The following is a 14811-nucleotide window of genomic DNA, read 5'->3' as shown; positions in this document are numbered from 1 at the left end:
TCAAAATTAGAAATGTTTTACGCTGATCTGTCCTTGTTGAAATCAAAGAAAATGCGAAATATATACAATATGGACAGTAAAGTGGAGTATGTATCTAATTTGGGTCTCATTGAAACCAAGTTATCAAAGCGGCAATTTTCATGAAGTTGAGCACAACGAGAGGTTTCAAGCACTTTGTCGCTCGATTATACGCAACCACATGGCGACTCGACATCATTGTCATGTACCCGCCATCCACACCATATGGATGCACCAAATGGAGATCACAGGCTGGCAAAAGGCAATCAGCTTTTTAATTAACAGAATTAACAGCGCGATGTCAAGGCGTAATGACAGCAGTAAAAAAAAAAAAAGCGGTTGATGTGACAATCACATGGGCACAGAACTCAACCACCGCCTTTATTTTCACAAGACAACATTGAAAACAAAGAAAACAGGAAAGAGTCTGAAAGAGCAATCACCCATTAATAATGTCAATGTTAACAATGAGAACCCATAAAATGAAACTGTAGCAAATAGCATGGTAGTAAGACAAGGAACTATGCTATATGTGCTAATGCAAATGAGCCATGTCATATAAAGTGTCAAAACATCCATCCATCCATCCATTTTCTGAGCCGCTTAGTCCCCACGGGGGTCGCGGGCGTGCTGGAGCCTATCCCAGCCGTCATCGGGCAGTAGGCGGGGGACACCCTGAACTGGTTGCCAGCCAATCGCAGGGCACACAGAGACAGACAACCAATCGCACTCACACTCACACCTAGGGACAATTTGGAGTCTTCAATCGGCCTACCAAGCATGTTTTTGGAATGTGGGAGGAAACCGGAGTGCCCGGAGAAAACCCACGCGGGCCCGGGGAGAACATGCAAACTCCACACAGGGAGGGCCGGAGGTGGAATCGAACCCGCACCCTCCTAACTGTGAGGCGGACGTGCTACCCAGTGCGCCACCGAGCCGCCCGTGTCAAAACAATATTAATAAAAAAAAAAAAAAACAGCAGCACCACCAGAAGTGCAAAAACAACCGAAAAATGGCAACAACAGAACAAAAAACAGCAACAGAAGACAAAGATGGCAGAAGTATTCATATTTTGTACAAAATTAGCTAATGATAACTGAAAATATACACTTGACTGAATTGAGCGTTTTCAAATGATGGCAGACAAAAAACAAAAACAAAATTGAGCGCTAGAAGCTGATTTAAGCAGGCACAAGACGCAAGCGCCATAAATCTTCAATAATGTCATGAATGTGAAATAGTTCGCTTCTCTGAATCCTTTGTTGCTGTCGTTATTGCTAGCTGGTACATGTGTAATGGATGCCAACTTGAGTTGTGCGTTCAACGTTTGTAAAACCTCGCTTGTTGCAATTCTGCCAAAATACCGCTCATGAGAATCAACATGCACAAGTCCTAATTCATGGTGAGCGACTGAGCTAAAGTGCATCACAAGGCACCAGTTCAACCACTCCCAAAGAAATCAGGAAAACTGAAATAAAAACACAAATTATTCTCAGTATTTGTCAGATTGTAGCAAATACTTTCAAACATACCTAATGTGTTTGCAAAATTCACTTTACAGTGTCTCTAATGAAATATTTGTTCTTTGTTACTTCCAAGAACAAAAATGACATTAATTCCATCATTTTAATGTTGTTCAGAAAGAAGAAATGACAATCAAAAGCCATTCAAATTTCTCTCAGCACTAATTACTATTTGTTGATTTCTAATCAGCATTCATTTCAGAGTTGTCAGTCAAACTTCAGAGAATTGCCGTCTCTTACTTGGAGACTTTATCCCAAAAAAAAAGCTGTTTATTGACCATAAAGCCCGTTATACAAAGAGCCTCACAGATGGCGAGATGGACCTCAGCACGCGCCGTCCCCCCTCGCCGCACCCCCCGGCATGCAGCATGCAGCCCAACAAAAGAAAGTCAAATTATTAGAAATAATGAAAAGCCATCAATAAGAATTCAGCCGAGACTCATTTCATTCTGTTTTCGCCGACGCTTTTCAGACCATTATTTTCTGTAAATGTTAACACGGCCGAGCTCGCCTATTGATTCTATTATTTTTGACCTTGCATTAGTGTCGGCTAATCTCGCATGCTATAAAATTTCATTTCATGGTGAAAAATGCTGCGGGGCCCTCAGGGTGAGTTATTCGCAGGTTGGGGGCACCCCTGGGATTCATAAGTGCGCATGCGGGTAAACAAACGGCACATTTAATGTTTCTTAGATGAGTGAGCAGCACCCGCACTTTCATTTCATTCCTTTGTTTTTTTTCTTCTTTGCAGCGAGGGTCAGGTCGAGAAGCTCATTCCAAGACAAATGTGAGCATCTTCCGGAACAATGTTGTATTTTCTCTGCCGATCCCGAGTGAGCCTTCCCGTTGCGCGCGAGCGAGGCGCGGCTTGAAGGATACTTCTTCCCTGCACATTTTAGATCACAGTGAGGCGTGACCCAAACCTGACCTGGATGAGAGAACAACGAATGGCATCGACTATGTTTACCATGCTGCTGGAATACTCTCCACTGGTCAAGTCAATTCAATAGAAATTCATTTTTGAGGTCCCCTGATATATCAGACCAAATATTGACATCTTAGTGATTGTAGGCGTGGCCTTGGACTGTTATTATTCAATGCAAGCAAACCTTATTCAATCTGATAAAGGCATTGTGATTCATAGAGGTCTAAGGAGTGTGTCAGCAATGAATCATGCTAAGCAAACAAAGTCAGAATAGAAAAATAAATTGATAAAAATCAATACTTTTTGTGAGTTTATAACCTTTTCTAAGGGTGTTAAGGGGAATTGTCAATTAATTAAAGCTGTCGAAATTAATCGATTAATCGACAAAAAAAATCAATTACCAAATTAATCGAGTTTGGGGCCATTTTCCCTGAGAATCGTCCAACTGCTCTAATGTCAGAATATTAACAGTACTTAAATAATTGTTGCAGTTCATTCATCCAGTCATCATCCAAACCAATTATCCTTATTCGTTTTGATTATTTATGAGAACGAACAAAGCAAAACAAGACATTTGCAAATGGTGTGAGGTCTCGTGAAGTTGTCAGAGTTGTGACGTTAGTGACTACATGTTGGGAAATATATGTTGGCTACTTGAAAGTAAATCACAATAGGTTAGGCACCCCTGTTTTAAATTGTCCATAACCTTTCATTTCACCTTTCACTCAAAAGTCAGCTGGGATAGGTTCATTATCATGATTATGAAAGCGTCCCCACCAATCAGCTCCATTTGTGTCCTGTTCAGCTGTGCTTGTCTGTCTTAGTCTGCAATTACTTCCTTTGTTTCGCTTCACTTCTGATGACATTGCCCATTGTGGTGCCCCTTGTCTCACGTAGCGCACCAGTACAATTCTTTGTTTTTTGGGAAACGAAGAATTTCTTGCATACGAAGGCTGAAAGTAATCAAATGAGTGTTTACTGACCATGATGACAATCGCGCAGCAGTGAGCTGCGAGTTGATGTCTCAATTTCAATCTCTACCTTCAGGTAAGTCATGCAAAACAATATAGGACTGTGCAAAAGTCAAACATCAGATGTCCCCCAAAGCCAAACTGTTAATAATAGGAAGTGGAATTTTTGGACAGTTATTTCATATCACACAAAACAAGACAACTGTTGGAATGCGATGAGACAATTTGTCAGAGACTGCTGTTAAACAGTTAAACAATTAACTGATTTAGTCTCAACATACTCAAAAAAGTGTTATTCGTTTCAATTTGGTCTTTATATTTCTCTTTGAAAAGCACTTTAAAAATGTGGATCATATTTGTTACACGATTATCAACAGAAGATGGTTTAAAACTGGCTTAAAACAACCGTGACTTGAAGTTCAAGAAAAATCGGGCACTCCTATTTTTTTTCATTTGCGAAGTCATCCATTACACTGGAATAAAGATTGTCTATTCCGAGCGCCTGCATCCTAGATTGATGAAGACTTGGATAAGGTGGATAACAGGTTCCACAGGGTGATCGGAGAGGCGAATGGAATGTTGTTTTTCTTTTGTAAGAGTGATACCACTATGTGTGTGTTTGTTCTTTTAAAGACACAAGTTGAGAGTGAAAATTAGCAATGTTCATTGGGGGCTCATCCAACTTTAAGCAAGCACCAAGGACGTGCTCTTATGGAAAATGTCATGAATAAATGAAGAGATGAGTTTGGTCCTGACAAGTGAGGGACATGGCACTTGCCTATGCATTTTTGATAGTGATCTAATTCATGTGGCAGGCGTGGATGTTGATTAAATCACAATGTCAGCCACTTGACAGGACAAGCGGCCCCAACCTGTTTGAACAGCCGCGAGCCCTGCAAGATGGCCGGGGAGATTCGCCACGCCGCCGCCCTAGTCAGCCCGCCGCCCTCTTATCGCTTTCCGCAACATGTCCACAGAGACAGACTTATGGACGTCAACCAATCCGCCTCTTTTCTACGCTCTCGGTGTGACATCGGGCCAATGTGACACTCAGGGTAAGCACCAGGGTGTGATGGCGCCGTCGTGTTCCTCCACACCCGCGTGCGATGTCTCTGTCAAATGTGGATGTCAATTAGAGGACTTGAAGCTGGACAGACCCAAGTCATATTCTGTACCTTACAAACATGGCTGCCGTAGCTTGTGTCATACAGCATCAGTGGGAAATCATATTGAGGAATGAGTCCAACATGCATGTTTTTTTTTTTTTTATGCGGGAGGAGGCCACATAAACATCCAAATACCGAGACAGACAGCTGGAGCCCGGCTTCGAATCCATTGTTTGGCGGTTGTGCTAGCAAATTGGCAGAAATCATCAAAATCATTGATGGAATATCAAAGAACAAAACAAGTTGTGTAATAAAACAAATATTTTGGTCACGATCGTGTGTTGCTTTGTCCTTGCCTTCCTGCATGTACAGCTCTGAGGAGGTCAAAGTTCCATGTAAAAAGTCACTTTACTAATCTCATTTGTCACTCATAAAATTTACACATGTCCCTCATGGAGACCTGTCAGTTTGCCGCTTGCCCGTGGCTGTCACACAACATAGATAATGACTCGCCGGAATCAGCTAAGGTCTTGATTATTTATAGTGAGCATGTCTGAAAAGAAAGACAAGCACTTGATGTGGCTTTGAATGATTCCTTGTCAGTAATAATACAAGATTGGCCTTCATAATAAAACAAACAAATAAAAAAAAAAGGTCTTTCCAATCATTAATGTTATAAAGCCAACAGAATAAAACTCTCGGGTCACTTTTGATGCTGACGGATATTATTTTTAATACATGAAATGAACATTCTCTATCAAAAATTTCAAAGAGTGACATTAAGGGCCCTTTTTTTTATCATTTGTGGGCTCGACATCATTAATTTTGTGCCCGGGCAAGACTAATTTCCTGTGTTTATGAATTTGTTAGATCGCATGACGCACCGACAGACTAAATTTCAGACTACCTACAAGCAAGTCTAAGTTGTGGCGCAAGGTGGCGAAACACACTTTTGGTGAATTTGTTCAAGGCGTAGGCAGACAGATCCTGAGCAGATCCTGAGCTCCGCAGATGTGTGTGCTGCATGTCATCATATTTCATACAAAACTATGACAAACAATATGGGACAATCTCTCTGAATCATTTTGGAGAACAATTTATTGAACTAATTGTCATCATTATCGTCTCAAAACTATTTTTAATTACAACTCCCCAACCAAGTGGCATTAGTATGAGTGTTGAGTCGGCTGCAACAGCGCAAATGCCCTCTTCAAGATGAGCTAGTCTAGCAAAATAACAAATGAAAGAAAACTCCATCTTTGTGCACAATTAGAGTGCGCTGCTATGTTCAATGTGTATTACCTGTACTTGTGTACAGTAGTGTGTCCTCCACCGAGCAGAAGATGGAGGACCCAGAGCCCCGGCACTTGAGCAGGACATGTGAGCCCACCTAAGCAGGCCCTCGGAGGAGGCACAAGTGATCTTGTTTGCTGTCGTGCCTGCTCTTTGAATGCAATCATCTCCAATGGTAACATGATAAAATTCAGATAAAAAGAAACAAACAGCTCTTGATTCCACCGATCAGTTGCTGAGATCTTTCATATGTCAGCAAAGACGACGCTGCCATGTAGGCCTATTTTGTTTTTGTTTTTTTAATCTTTTAAAAGTAGAAGGAACAATGGCTCCCTGTCTGTCTTTTACAGCGTGTCACATCCAACACTCCGATTGATGATTTAAAACCAAAATCAACAAAAGCTTAAAAGTAACACTTTTGTTTTTTTGCTCAAATTCCTCTGAACTGAATTAAAAGATGTGAGGTGGCAGCAAGATATGAAACTACTTCTGTCTCACAGTATTGGCTTCACACGTTTGTTTAATCTGTGTTTCTTAATGAGCACTCCACCAACAGCAATAATGAAAGTAGTCCGGTTAGCAAAGTATTAGCGCTATGCAACACTCTGCATGTTGACTTGTTTGACAGGACTGGAGGAAAGTGTCCATCACACCGAGTGAGGCACCAGGGGCAGGTGGAGCACTGAAGGGCTGATATGAACATACAATTATATTCTCGTCCCGGGCTCGTTGACAGTTGTGTGCGCTCCGTAAAAAGGCCGTAAAAGCTATGAATTTCCCGCGACAGGCCCGGGCAGCGGAGAGAGGAGCACTCGGGGAGGATAACTAGTACTGCGCAGTATAATCTGACATTTGGACCACGGGGGAGTCATAGCGCATTGCTCACAAATGACAGTGTCACTGTTGGTTTGCATCCCCGACGGAGTAGGTTAAAGAGAACAAAACATGTTTTTGCGGTGGAGTGCCACGCTTCAAGACAGCATCAATAAAAATGAATTCCATTTGCACTGGCACTGTAGAGTGAAGACCACCAATTCTCCACCCGAAGACCCGCCCCATTGCTCACTCTGGATGCCCACCGCGTCCCATCAAACTCCCACAACTCGTTTACAAGCGTCTCTTCATCATCTTCAGCCGCTGCCATATTTGAGTACCTGTCAAATCTTTTTAAAGACACCAAGTGTGATGTCATTCTGGGTTCGATGAGATGGTCCGGGAGGAGCTTTGTGAGCGTCCGCTGGGATCGTGCAGTGGAGCCAAACTGTGTTAGGCAAGATCTTGTCGGTTGCTAATGAATTGGCTACTCGGATAGAATGGCATCATGCTAAATTTCTTTGAAAGGATGTGACAGCCAAGGATGCAAGTAGTTTTGTTCATTCAAAATGATTTGTTTTTGGAAGTACTTTTATGCATGTGTGGAACAAAAGGACAGTGAAATGATTCGGGTTCCGGCACTGGAACTGCAGCACTTTTGTCCTAAGATGGATAAAAAACAAGTGCCCTTTTCCTTTTGGATTGGATCTTTTTTCATATGTCAATATTAACATGAAGCTTCAACGGTTCATTGTGTGCTTTGATTGAGCAAATTATGGCCATTGTTGATCTGACTTGGCGCCCTCCTTCTCTTCCTCCACGACCTCTTGCTAGCTCATACTCGCTGGGTCCCGCGACTCCAACGCACAGATAGCAATGATTGTGCACTCCCAAAACATGTTTGATGCACAATTGTCAATACCTTTCAAAGAAATCACTCATATCATTCGATCCAAGCATCCATTTCACTACTACTCCTCCTTCCACAGTTGTCCGTCCTCCCTACAGATGCTCCCGTAACCCTTCGGGTGCCCCTGAGGACGCCAAGGTGACGACACCCTCGTCATCGTCTGACCCCTGCCTCCTCTCTCGGGAGGAAGTGCTAAACAAAGCCGCACGCTTGTTGGGGGGGATGAACTAACTGCAATCTTCCATCACGGTGTACGGGAGCCCCCCGCACATGGGGGGGGGGGGGGGGGGGGGGGGGGGGGGGGAGTTTGTTCAACAACGAATGCTGCATCAGCTGATTGATACGCACGCAATCTTCCCGCCACTTAGACACTGTAGTGCTCCAGCAGGTTTTATGGCATCTTGCAGTTTCTTTGCATACTCCCCCCAAAGTGCCTTTGAAGAGGGAGAGGCGCTAGTGCTAATAAATAGACGTATGGAATATGAAGGTAGGGGACGTCTTTACTAGTCGACAGTAAAGCCACGCTAACTGTGGCAGCAGAGAAGACGAGGTGCTCAGTTGAGATTTGGGCATCAGCAATGTGCAGGCAGGTTTTTTTCCAATGATATCTTTGAATTTTTTCTTATGGGTGTGCATAATGGCTATATAAATCTTTCCGGGTGTGCAATTACAAAGACTGGCATGGTCTATTCCCCGCTGGGTGATCGCCTGAGAACAATGACATATTAGCAGCCGGCCTGCAGTGGTCATTAAGAGCTGATATGGGATTTATGGCCAGTCTTTAAACACGAGATGGCATTAAGGAGATTTGAATACAGTCAAAATGGCACAAAGAATCCGACTTGAGCGAGACGGCGCTAATGAAGCGCGCTTGGAAAGCAGGAGGACATCCGGTTATTTTGGGGGTAAGCCATTTTCTCGGTAGGCGAGCATTGGATTGTCCATAACAAGCTGAGCGTAATAAAACACGGTATGGTTTTTATGTGAGGATGTTGCGGCTGCTGCATTGGCTTCCACAAAGCACAAGTCACAGTTTTATTTTAAACATGTTAAGATTTTTTTTTCCTGCAATAATACTTGAAACCATAACATCAACTTCTTTGTTATATCGTCACAATAGAAAAATAAATAAATAAATAAATAAATAAATAAATAAATAAATAAATAAATAAATCCTTCTATTTTTCTTCATTTGTTACACTAGCTGACAATGCAACTGGGGCCAAAAATAGAATTTACTTTTTTAATGCATTTTAATTTCTCATAAGCAATTAGACTACATTTGGAGAGAGATTTATCATGGTTATTTTTTCCTTGTCACCTCTGCCACTGATATAAGTCTTAAAGGGGTGGCGTAAGTACCAAGGAAGCCCCCAATTGCATTTTGGTGGTGGTGAAGATAGAAATTTTATCATCCTCCATTCTTCAACAGCTAAGGTTAATCGAACCTTAGGTATAAGTTCTGTCTACACAGTTAATAAGTCCCAAACCGTTTTTTTTTTCCCCCCGGAAAAAAACGTTTAAAATCAGAGGGTCTAGTGTACATAACTCCATTTCAAATATTCTATGAAAAGCAGATTACACAAGATGATTCCAAAAAGAAAAATTGGTGTGGTGTGAAAACTGGTATTACACGAGTCGAAAACGATCCCTGCTGAGTGAAAGGAAGCCGCTTAAGTATCAGGTGTGCTCACTGTTGAGGTGACAAATAAAGACTTTGCTTCGTCATATTAGCGCCAGACCTTTAAAGCAACTCGTGGAGTTTTTAATGAGCTGTCTGTTGGAGTGTTATTCTAATTAGTGGGTCCGTCTCCAACAATGGCATGATTACCTTGCCGGGCTGATGTTGTTTCCTGAAACAGCCTTGAACGCAGAGTATTTCAATCTTGTTTCCAGGCCTTCCTTCTCTCTCGGGTCCAAAACACTGACGAAGACAAAAAATAAATCGGAACTAGCTGTGAGTACATCACCCACTATAAAGAGCAGTAAGCACTGTATGGTGATAATATAGCGCTTGTTTTAAATTATAATGAAATAGCCTTTTGGAAAAGTGTGGATTTTGAATCCCTATGAATCTACTCCGCAAAAATGTGAATTCCCTCTTCTGAGTTTAAGAGGCTACATAAACCTTTCCTATCTTTGATTCAATTACTCGTAGCTTCTCACAGTAGCCACATTTGTTGAAACAGCGACTAAAACCAGCCATTATCAACAAATAGAGAGAAAAAACTAAGACTGAATTCTGATCCGCTCTTAGATTTGACACCCATCCAGCATGAGAGACAGCACAGAAGTAAAGGTAATCTGAAAGCTTTCTCCGTGTCTGAGGATTCTACTTCATGTGATTCTGACTTGTCTTTCTTCCTGGCTGACAGGCGGACCAGGGTCTAACTGACACTTCTTTAAAAGCACCTGACAGAAGGAGCGCATTAATGAAGTCATTGCTGGACTTTAATTGTGTTAAGAAGTAAAAAAAATAAAAAAAACTCATATGAGAAAAGGTGAGCGAGTCCTCATCGGTGTCACATTTTCTTCTTTCTATGAATATTAATGAGCCTAATGAAGACAATCGACGCTTCATCTCGCCATCGTTGCTTGTGCAGGTGCCAAGTGTTCTCAGCCACTGATTTGTTGTTCAAGAACAAATATGTCACGGAAGGAAGTGACTGCCTTGTCTTTTATCTCAAAGCCATCAAGCAGAAACCTTTCTCTTGCTTTTTAGTAGAAGCAAAAAAAAGTTGTCAAGGCGTGTTATTAATATTATTAATAATTAATAATTATTCCGAGGGCGGCGAACAAAAGAAGATTCTCATTTCTTTGGTAAGATATATTTTGTTTTAACTGAAATGTCTATTAAAATTGCCCCGCTAAAAATGAATGACAAGAAAATACAGTTTGAACAATGTGACTTTAAGAAATAGAATTGCATCTATATAAAAATAAAACCAAATTGTTCATTTGTTATATTGTCATATTTTCATCGTTTTATAGGAATTAAGATGTGACAATGAACTTCAAAATTACCAAGATCTGCATCAGCAAAACTGAATAAAGTTATTAGGTACACTAAAATGTATAACGCTTTAGGACTCTGTGAGTCCGGAGCTGGGAATCAAACCCTGTGCCTCAGAACTGCGAGGCAGAAATACTAACCACTAGGATCACAAATATCAGTATCAGTCATGCAGATATGGCTCCGCCAAAACATTCTAATAACTAATAGCAAGGCTGTTCCTGATAAAACGCATTTAGTTCCTAAATTACATTTAAATCTGTTGAGCGATGACAATGCAATTAATCTCGATAAAAACAAGCAGGAGAATAACAAGCAGTAGAAGGCATACAGGCAACTTACTATAAATCACTGAGCCGCAACACACGTCGTCCTTCGTTGCTCCCGCGTGTAGCTTCTCAAAATTGGTTGTTCCAAAGACTGGGATTGACGGGTTTATCATTTCAAAATAGGGTCGCTTTGTACCACCGTGTACTACAAATATACAATAGTGACGACACCACAAACAGAAAAAGAAGCTAAAGAAAATTGTGTGAAAATGTCATTACAACATGATCTAATTGTGAATTAAGTGTGGAATCACAAAAATGGTATATAACAACATTGCCTTGCAAGATGCAAGATGGAAATGCAATGTTCAGGCATGGCGGAGAGCCTGAGGGGAGCCGGGGGGGTGGGCGACAACAGCAAGCGGGCCCTCCAAATGCAATATTAAGTGGACACAATGATTGCCAGGCATATTGAAGAGACAGAAATTCAAATTAACCTCCGTGCCCGTGATAAGGAGACCTGAACGTGCGTGAAAGATGAGCCGGGGCTATTTCGAGAAAACGAGCTCTCTCGCCACAGGGCAAACCCTGAATAGCCTCTCTCGGAATTACTACTTGAAGAGAAGGACTAGGTGATGCGCTTGGCACTTGTCATTGAAGGAGCGCCTTTTGTTCTCATTGATGTCATAGATCCTCATCTGACGGGACTGTACGGAAAACGGTTGAAGTTTTTGTGAATCCTTTTGTGTAAAATGCATTTGACAATGAATACTGCAACACTTGGATTCACTTTTGGGGAGCCTGCTGAGCCGCTGTTCCTCTCCAAATATTAGATGGCGGCCTTAAAGGGGCTTCATCACCATTGCTAATTGATGCGGTGAGACGACTGCTGACTGCTGAGGGCGAATGATCGGGAACGACGTGCACGAGAATACGACTTGATTGCATCTGACGGAGATGACTTCTTTCTGATGTCATTCCTCAGTCATTTGGGACACACGCGCGCACGAACACACACGCACGCTGCCATCAGCTGAAGCTTTGTACTTAAAAGTTTCTTGCTTTCCAACTTTTGCGTTTCCAATATAATAATAATTATAATAAATAAATAAATAAAACAATAAATAAATAAACAAATAAATAAACAATACCTAAAACATTTTTATGCCAAAAAAAAAAAATGATGCTGGCATCGATTAAAATAGTCCAAACAGAACCTGGCAGCAGCCAAGACTTCAAAGTCTGCGGTCACATCAAGCGCCCACGGCGAAACGCCTTTCAAGCACCCAGCGTGCAAAACGCCTTTGAAAATGTCACAAAAGCAAGTGACTGTCCCCCACAAACGCTTTCTGTAAGGTCTAAAGCCACGATTGATGCAATAAATAAGACAATGAGCTGACTAACCCCGTGTATTAAATGGATATTAATATGAAACGGCAGCTTACCCCCCTTGTCACATGACGAAGGTCCTTCTTCAAGCAAGCATCACTTGGATTTCAAATAACCAAGACAGCCATCTTAAATGTAGGGAACCTTCTGATTTCCACTCATTATTGTTTAATTAAAGATTCAGATGTTAAATAGAGGCGACTCCCCGGCCTGTGGAAGGCGCGCCCTGAGCGGGCTCCCCAGGCCGAGGCACAAGTGTGGTTCAGTGTTGAAACGCCATGAAGGAAAATGCACTCTTAAGGTCAGAGCTGAATTTAGTTTCTTCTCTTTATTTATGGGGTGACTTGACAACATTCTATGCTGATTTCAACTTTATTCTCCACATGGAACAAACGGAAAGGATGAAAGAATAGAGAACAAATGAAGAGCATGCCTCAGAGAAGTAATGAAACATTTTTTCCGACAACGCTTTGTCTCCGTCCTTCGACCAAGTCTGGGACACCTATTAACATTCCCTTTAAATTATTCATCCTGATGGATAAAAACACCTCCGCTATTAATTACACGCTGGCCACTGCCCCCCCCCCCCACCCCTCCAATAGCTAAGGCTTTTTTTTTTTATATACATATTTTTTTATACCTAATTTTTACTCATGGATTGACTTTGCGGAGGGTACATTTTTTGGTCAATCGAAGTCAATCACGACATTTACAGAATGCTTACAAAGTGCAAACTAAAGAGTTACTGAATGAAAAAGCGACGTGGTAAGCAAAGGGACCAAACAAGCGTTGTGTTTTTGCTGGGCTATTCATCTGCCTTTGGGCTCAAACGGCTTCTAGTCATCTGGGAGATTGTTAGGCATCCGTGAAAACTACGGAAATGCAGAGGAAATGGATGAGCAACACTTCATCACAATTAATCAAAGGCAGCTGATGAATAAAAATAAAAATTCAGGGGATTATCAAAAGGACACTGTCCTTGTCAGTTTGATTAACAAGCTCGGAACGGTGGGACGCACTGAAGGGAGACGCATTCTTTCGCCCATAAAATAAATATTGAATGAGAATATTAACTCGTTAACCTTGACAAGTATTTGTAATTTTCATAAGGGGACTAAAGTAGCGGATTCAGCACAAAAAAATGCTGTGGGGGCTACAGCGAAAACGAGGGGGGGGGGGGTATTGCGCCAACACAACAAATTAGAGAGAATGAAGAATGCTACTGCATGAATCCTGCCATTTTTATGGGCTGCGATGATTAATTTGTTTGTTCAAATTCTCAATTAAGCCCCACGGACCTGGCAGAATGAGAGGAAGACGAGCGCAGATGCGGCATGGTTTTGTGCTTGTGAGGGGTGGGGCCCATGCAGGGCGCTCCTGGTCCAAGCTGCAACCAGGTCAGAAGACAGCTCGTTTCTGTGTCTTAAGGCTGAATAATAATGACCCAATTCGGATTTTGTTCCTCTTTTATGGTCCAGTTCATATGTTCGTATGGTGGTGTAAGTGGAAGAATTCAAATAGGGGACCTTTTGTGTCTACAGTTCAGTCCTCTGGCTTGAATCATCTTTTGGCTTTTTCAGATAAAAAAAAAAATGCTACCCAAACCAAACAGTGTGATTCTTTATTCTCAAACCTTACAAAACAAACCACACCAATAGAAAACAAAAATACACTTATTAAAATGGAAGACTGAAATGTAAAAATGAGATATCTGCCAATATGACTGCAGTGTAAGAAGACAGAATGGATTTTCTATTCTGCTGATCAACAGCACAAACAAAGACAACTGCCGGGGAAAAAAAAAAAAAAACGCCAAGTGGAAGCTCATTTAATGTGATGGACATTAGAAATCCGTATGTCATTAAATATAAAGTAAGCACGGTACGTTAGATACATACAGGGGCGGTGCTAGCTTAAATAGAACCCTGCAGGAGACCAATTATATATTAGTTATTTGCATTTTATTTTATTGTATTCAGCTAATTTTATATAGTTAACTTGCTTGGCGGTTAAGAATGACAAAATGGCACGTTTAAATATCTGTATGCGCACATTTGTGTTTGAGTGTGTTTTCTCATATCAAGGCAACAGTTTTGAACTTTTAACAAATTACATTTATATTTACACTAAAATGTTTAGAAATTTGGGAGTCAAGGAAAGAGATTGTGTTTGGAGCTTCCGCCATCAGAAATCTTTTTTAAAGACTCAAAGGATTTTTTTATTTGTATGGCCTTGAAAGCAAAACTGATAATGTGCCACTCAAATGTTGATTCACTGAATAGTAATAGAAATACAGCAAAACAAAGTTGTTAAAACATTAAGACCTGCAGTGTAAATCCAGTCTTGAAAATTCACCTCAAAATGTACCGTGAGAGGATAAATGTAAATTGAAATATATTTTGCCAAGCGCCTTGATAAATCACTTTGCCTTTTCCTTTCATTTGTTCAGGTCGCCTTGTCAAGGGTAATGCCCTTAAAATGTCAATTGTCAGTGTGAGCGTGCATTGCATTACACGTAAAGAACACGCTCACCCTCTACAGAAAGAAATAAAATATGGAGCTTGCACTTCTCGTTCCCCCC

Source organism: Syngnathus scovelli, chromosome 2 (assembly GCF_024217435.2).
Source record: "Syngnathus scovelli strain Florida chromosome 2, RoL_Ssco_1.2, whole genome shotgun sequence".
NCBI lineage: Eukaryota > Metazoa > Chordata > Actinopteri > Syngnathiformes > Syngnathidae > Syngnathus > Syngnathus scovelli.
This window is presented reverse-complemented; position numbering follows the sequence as displayed.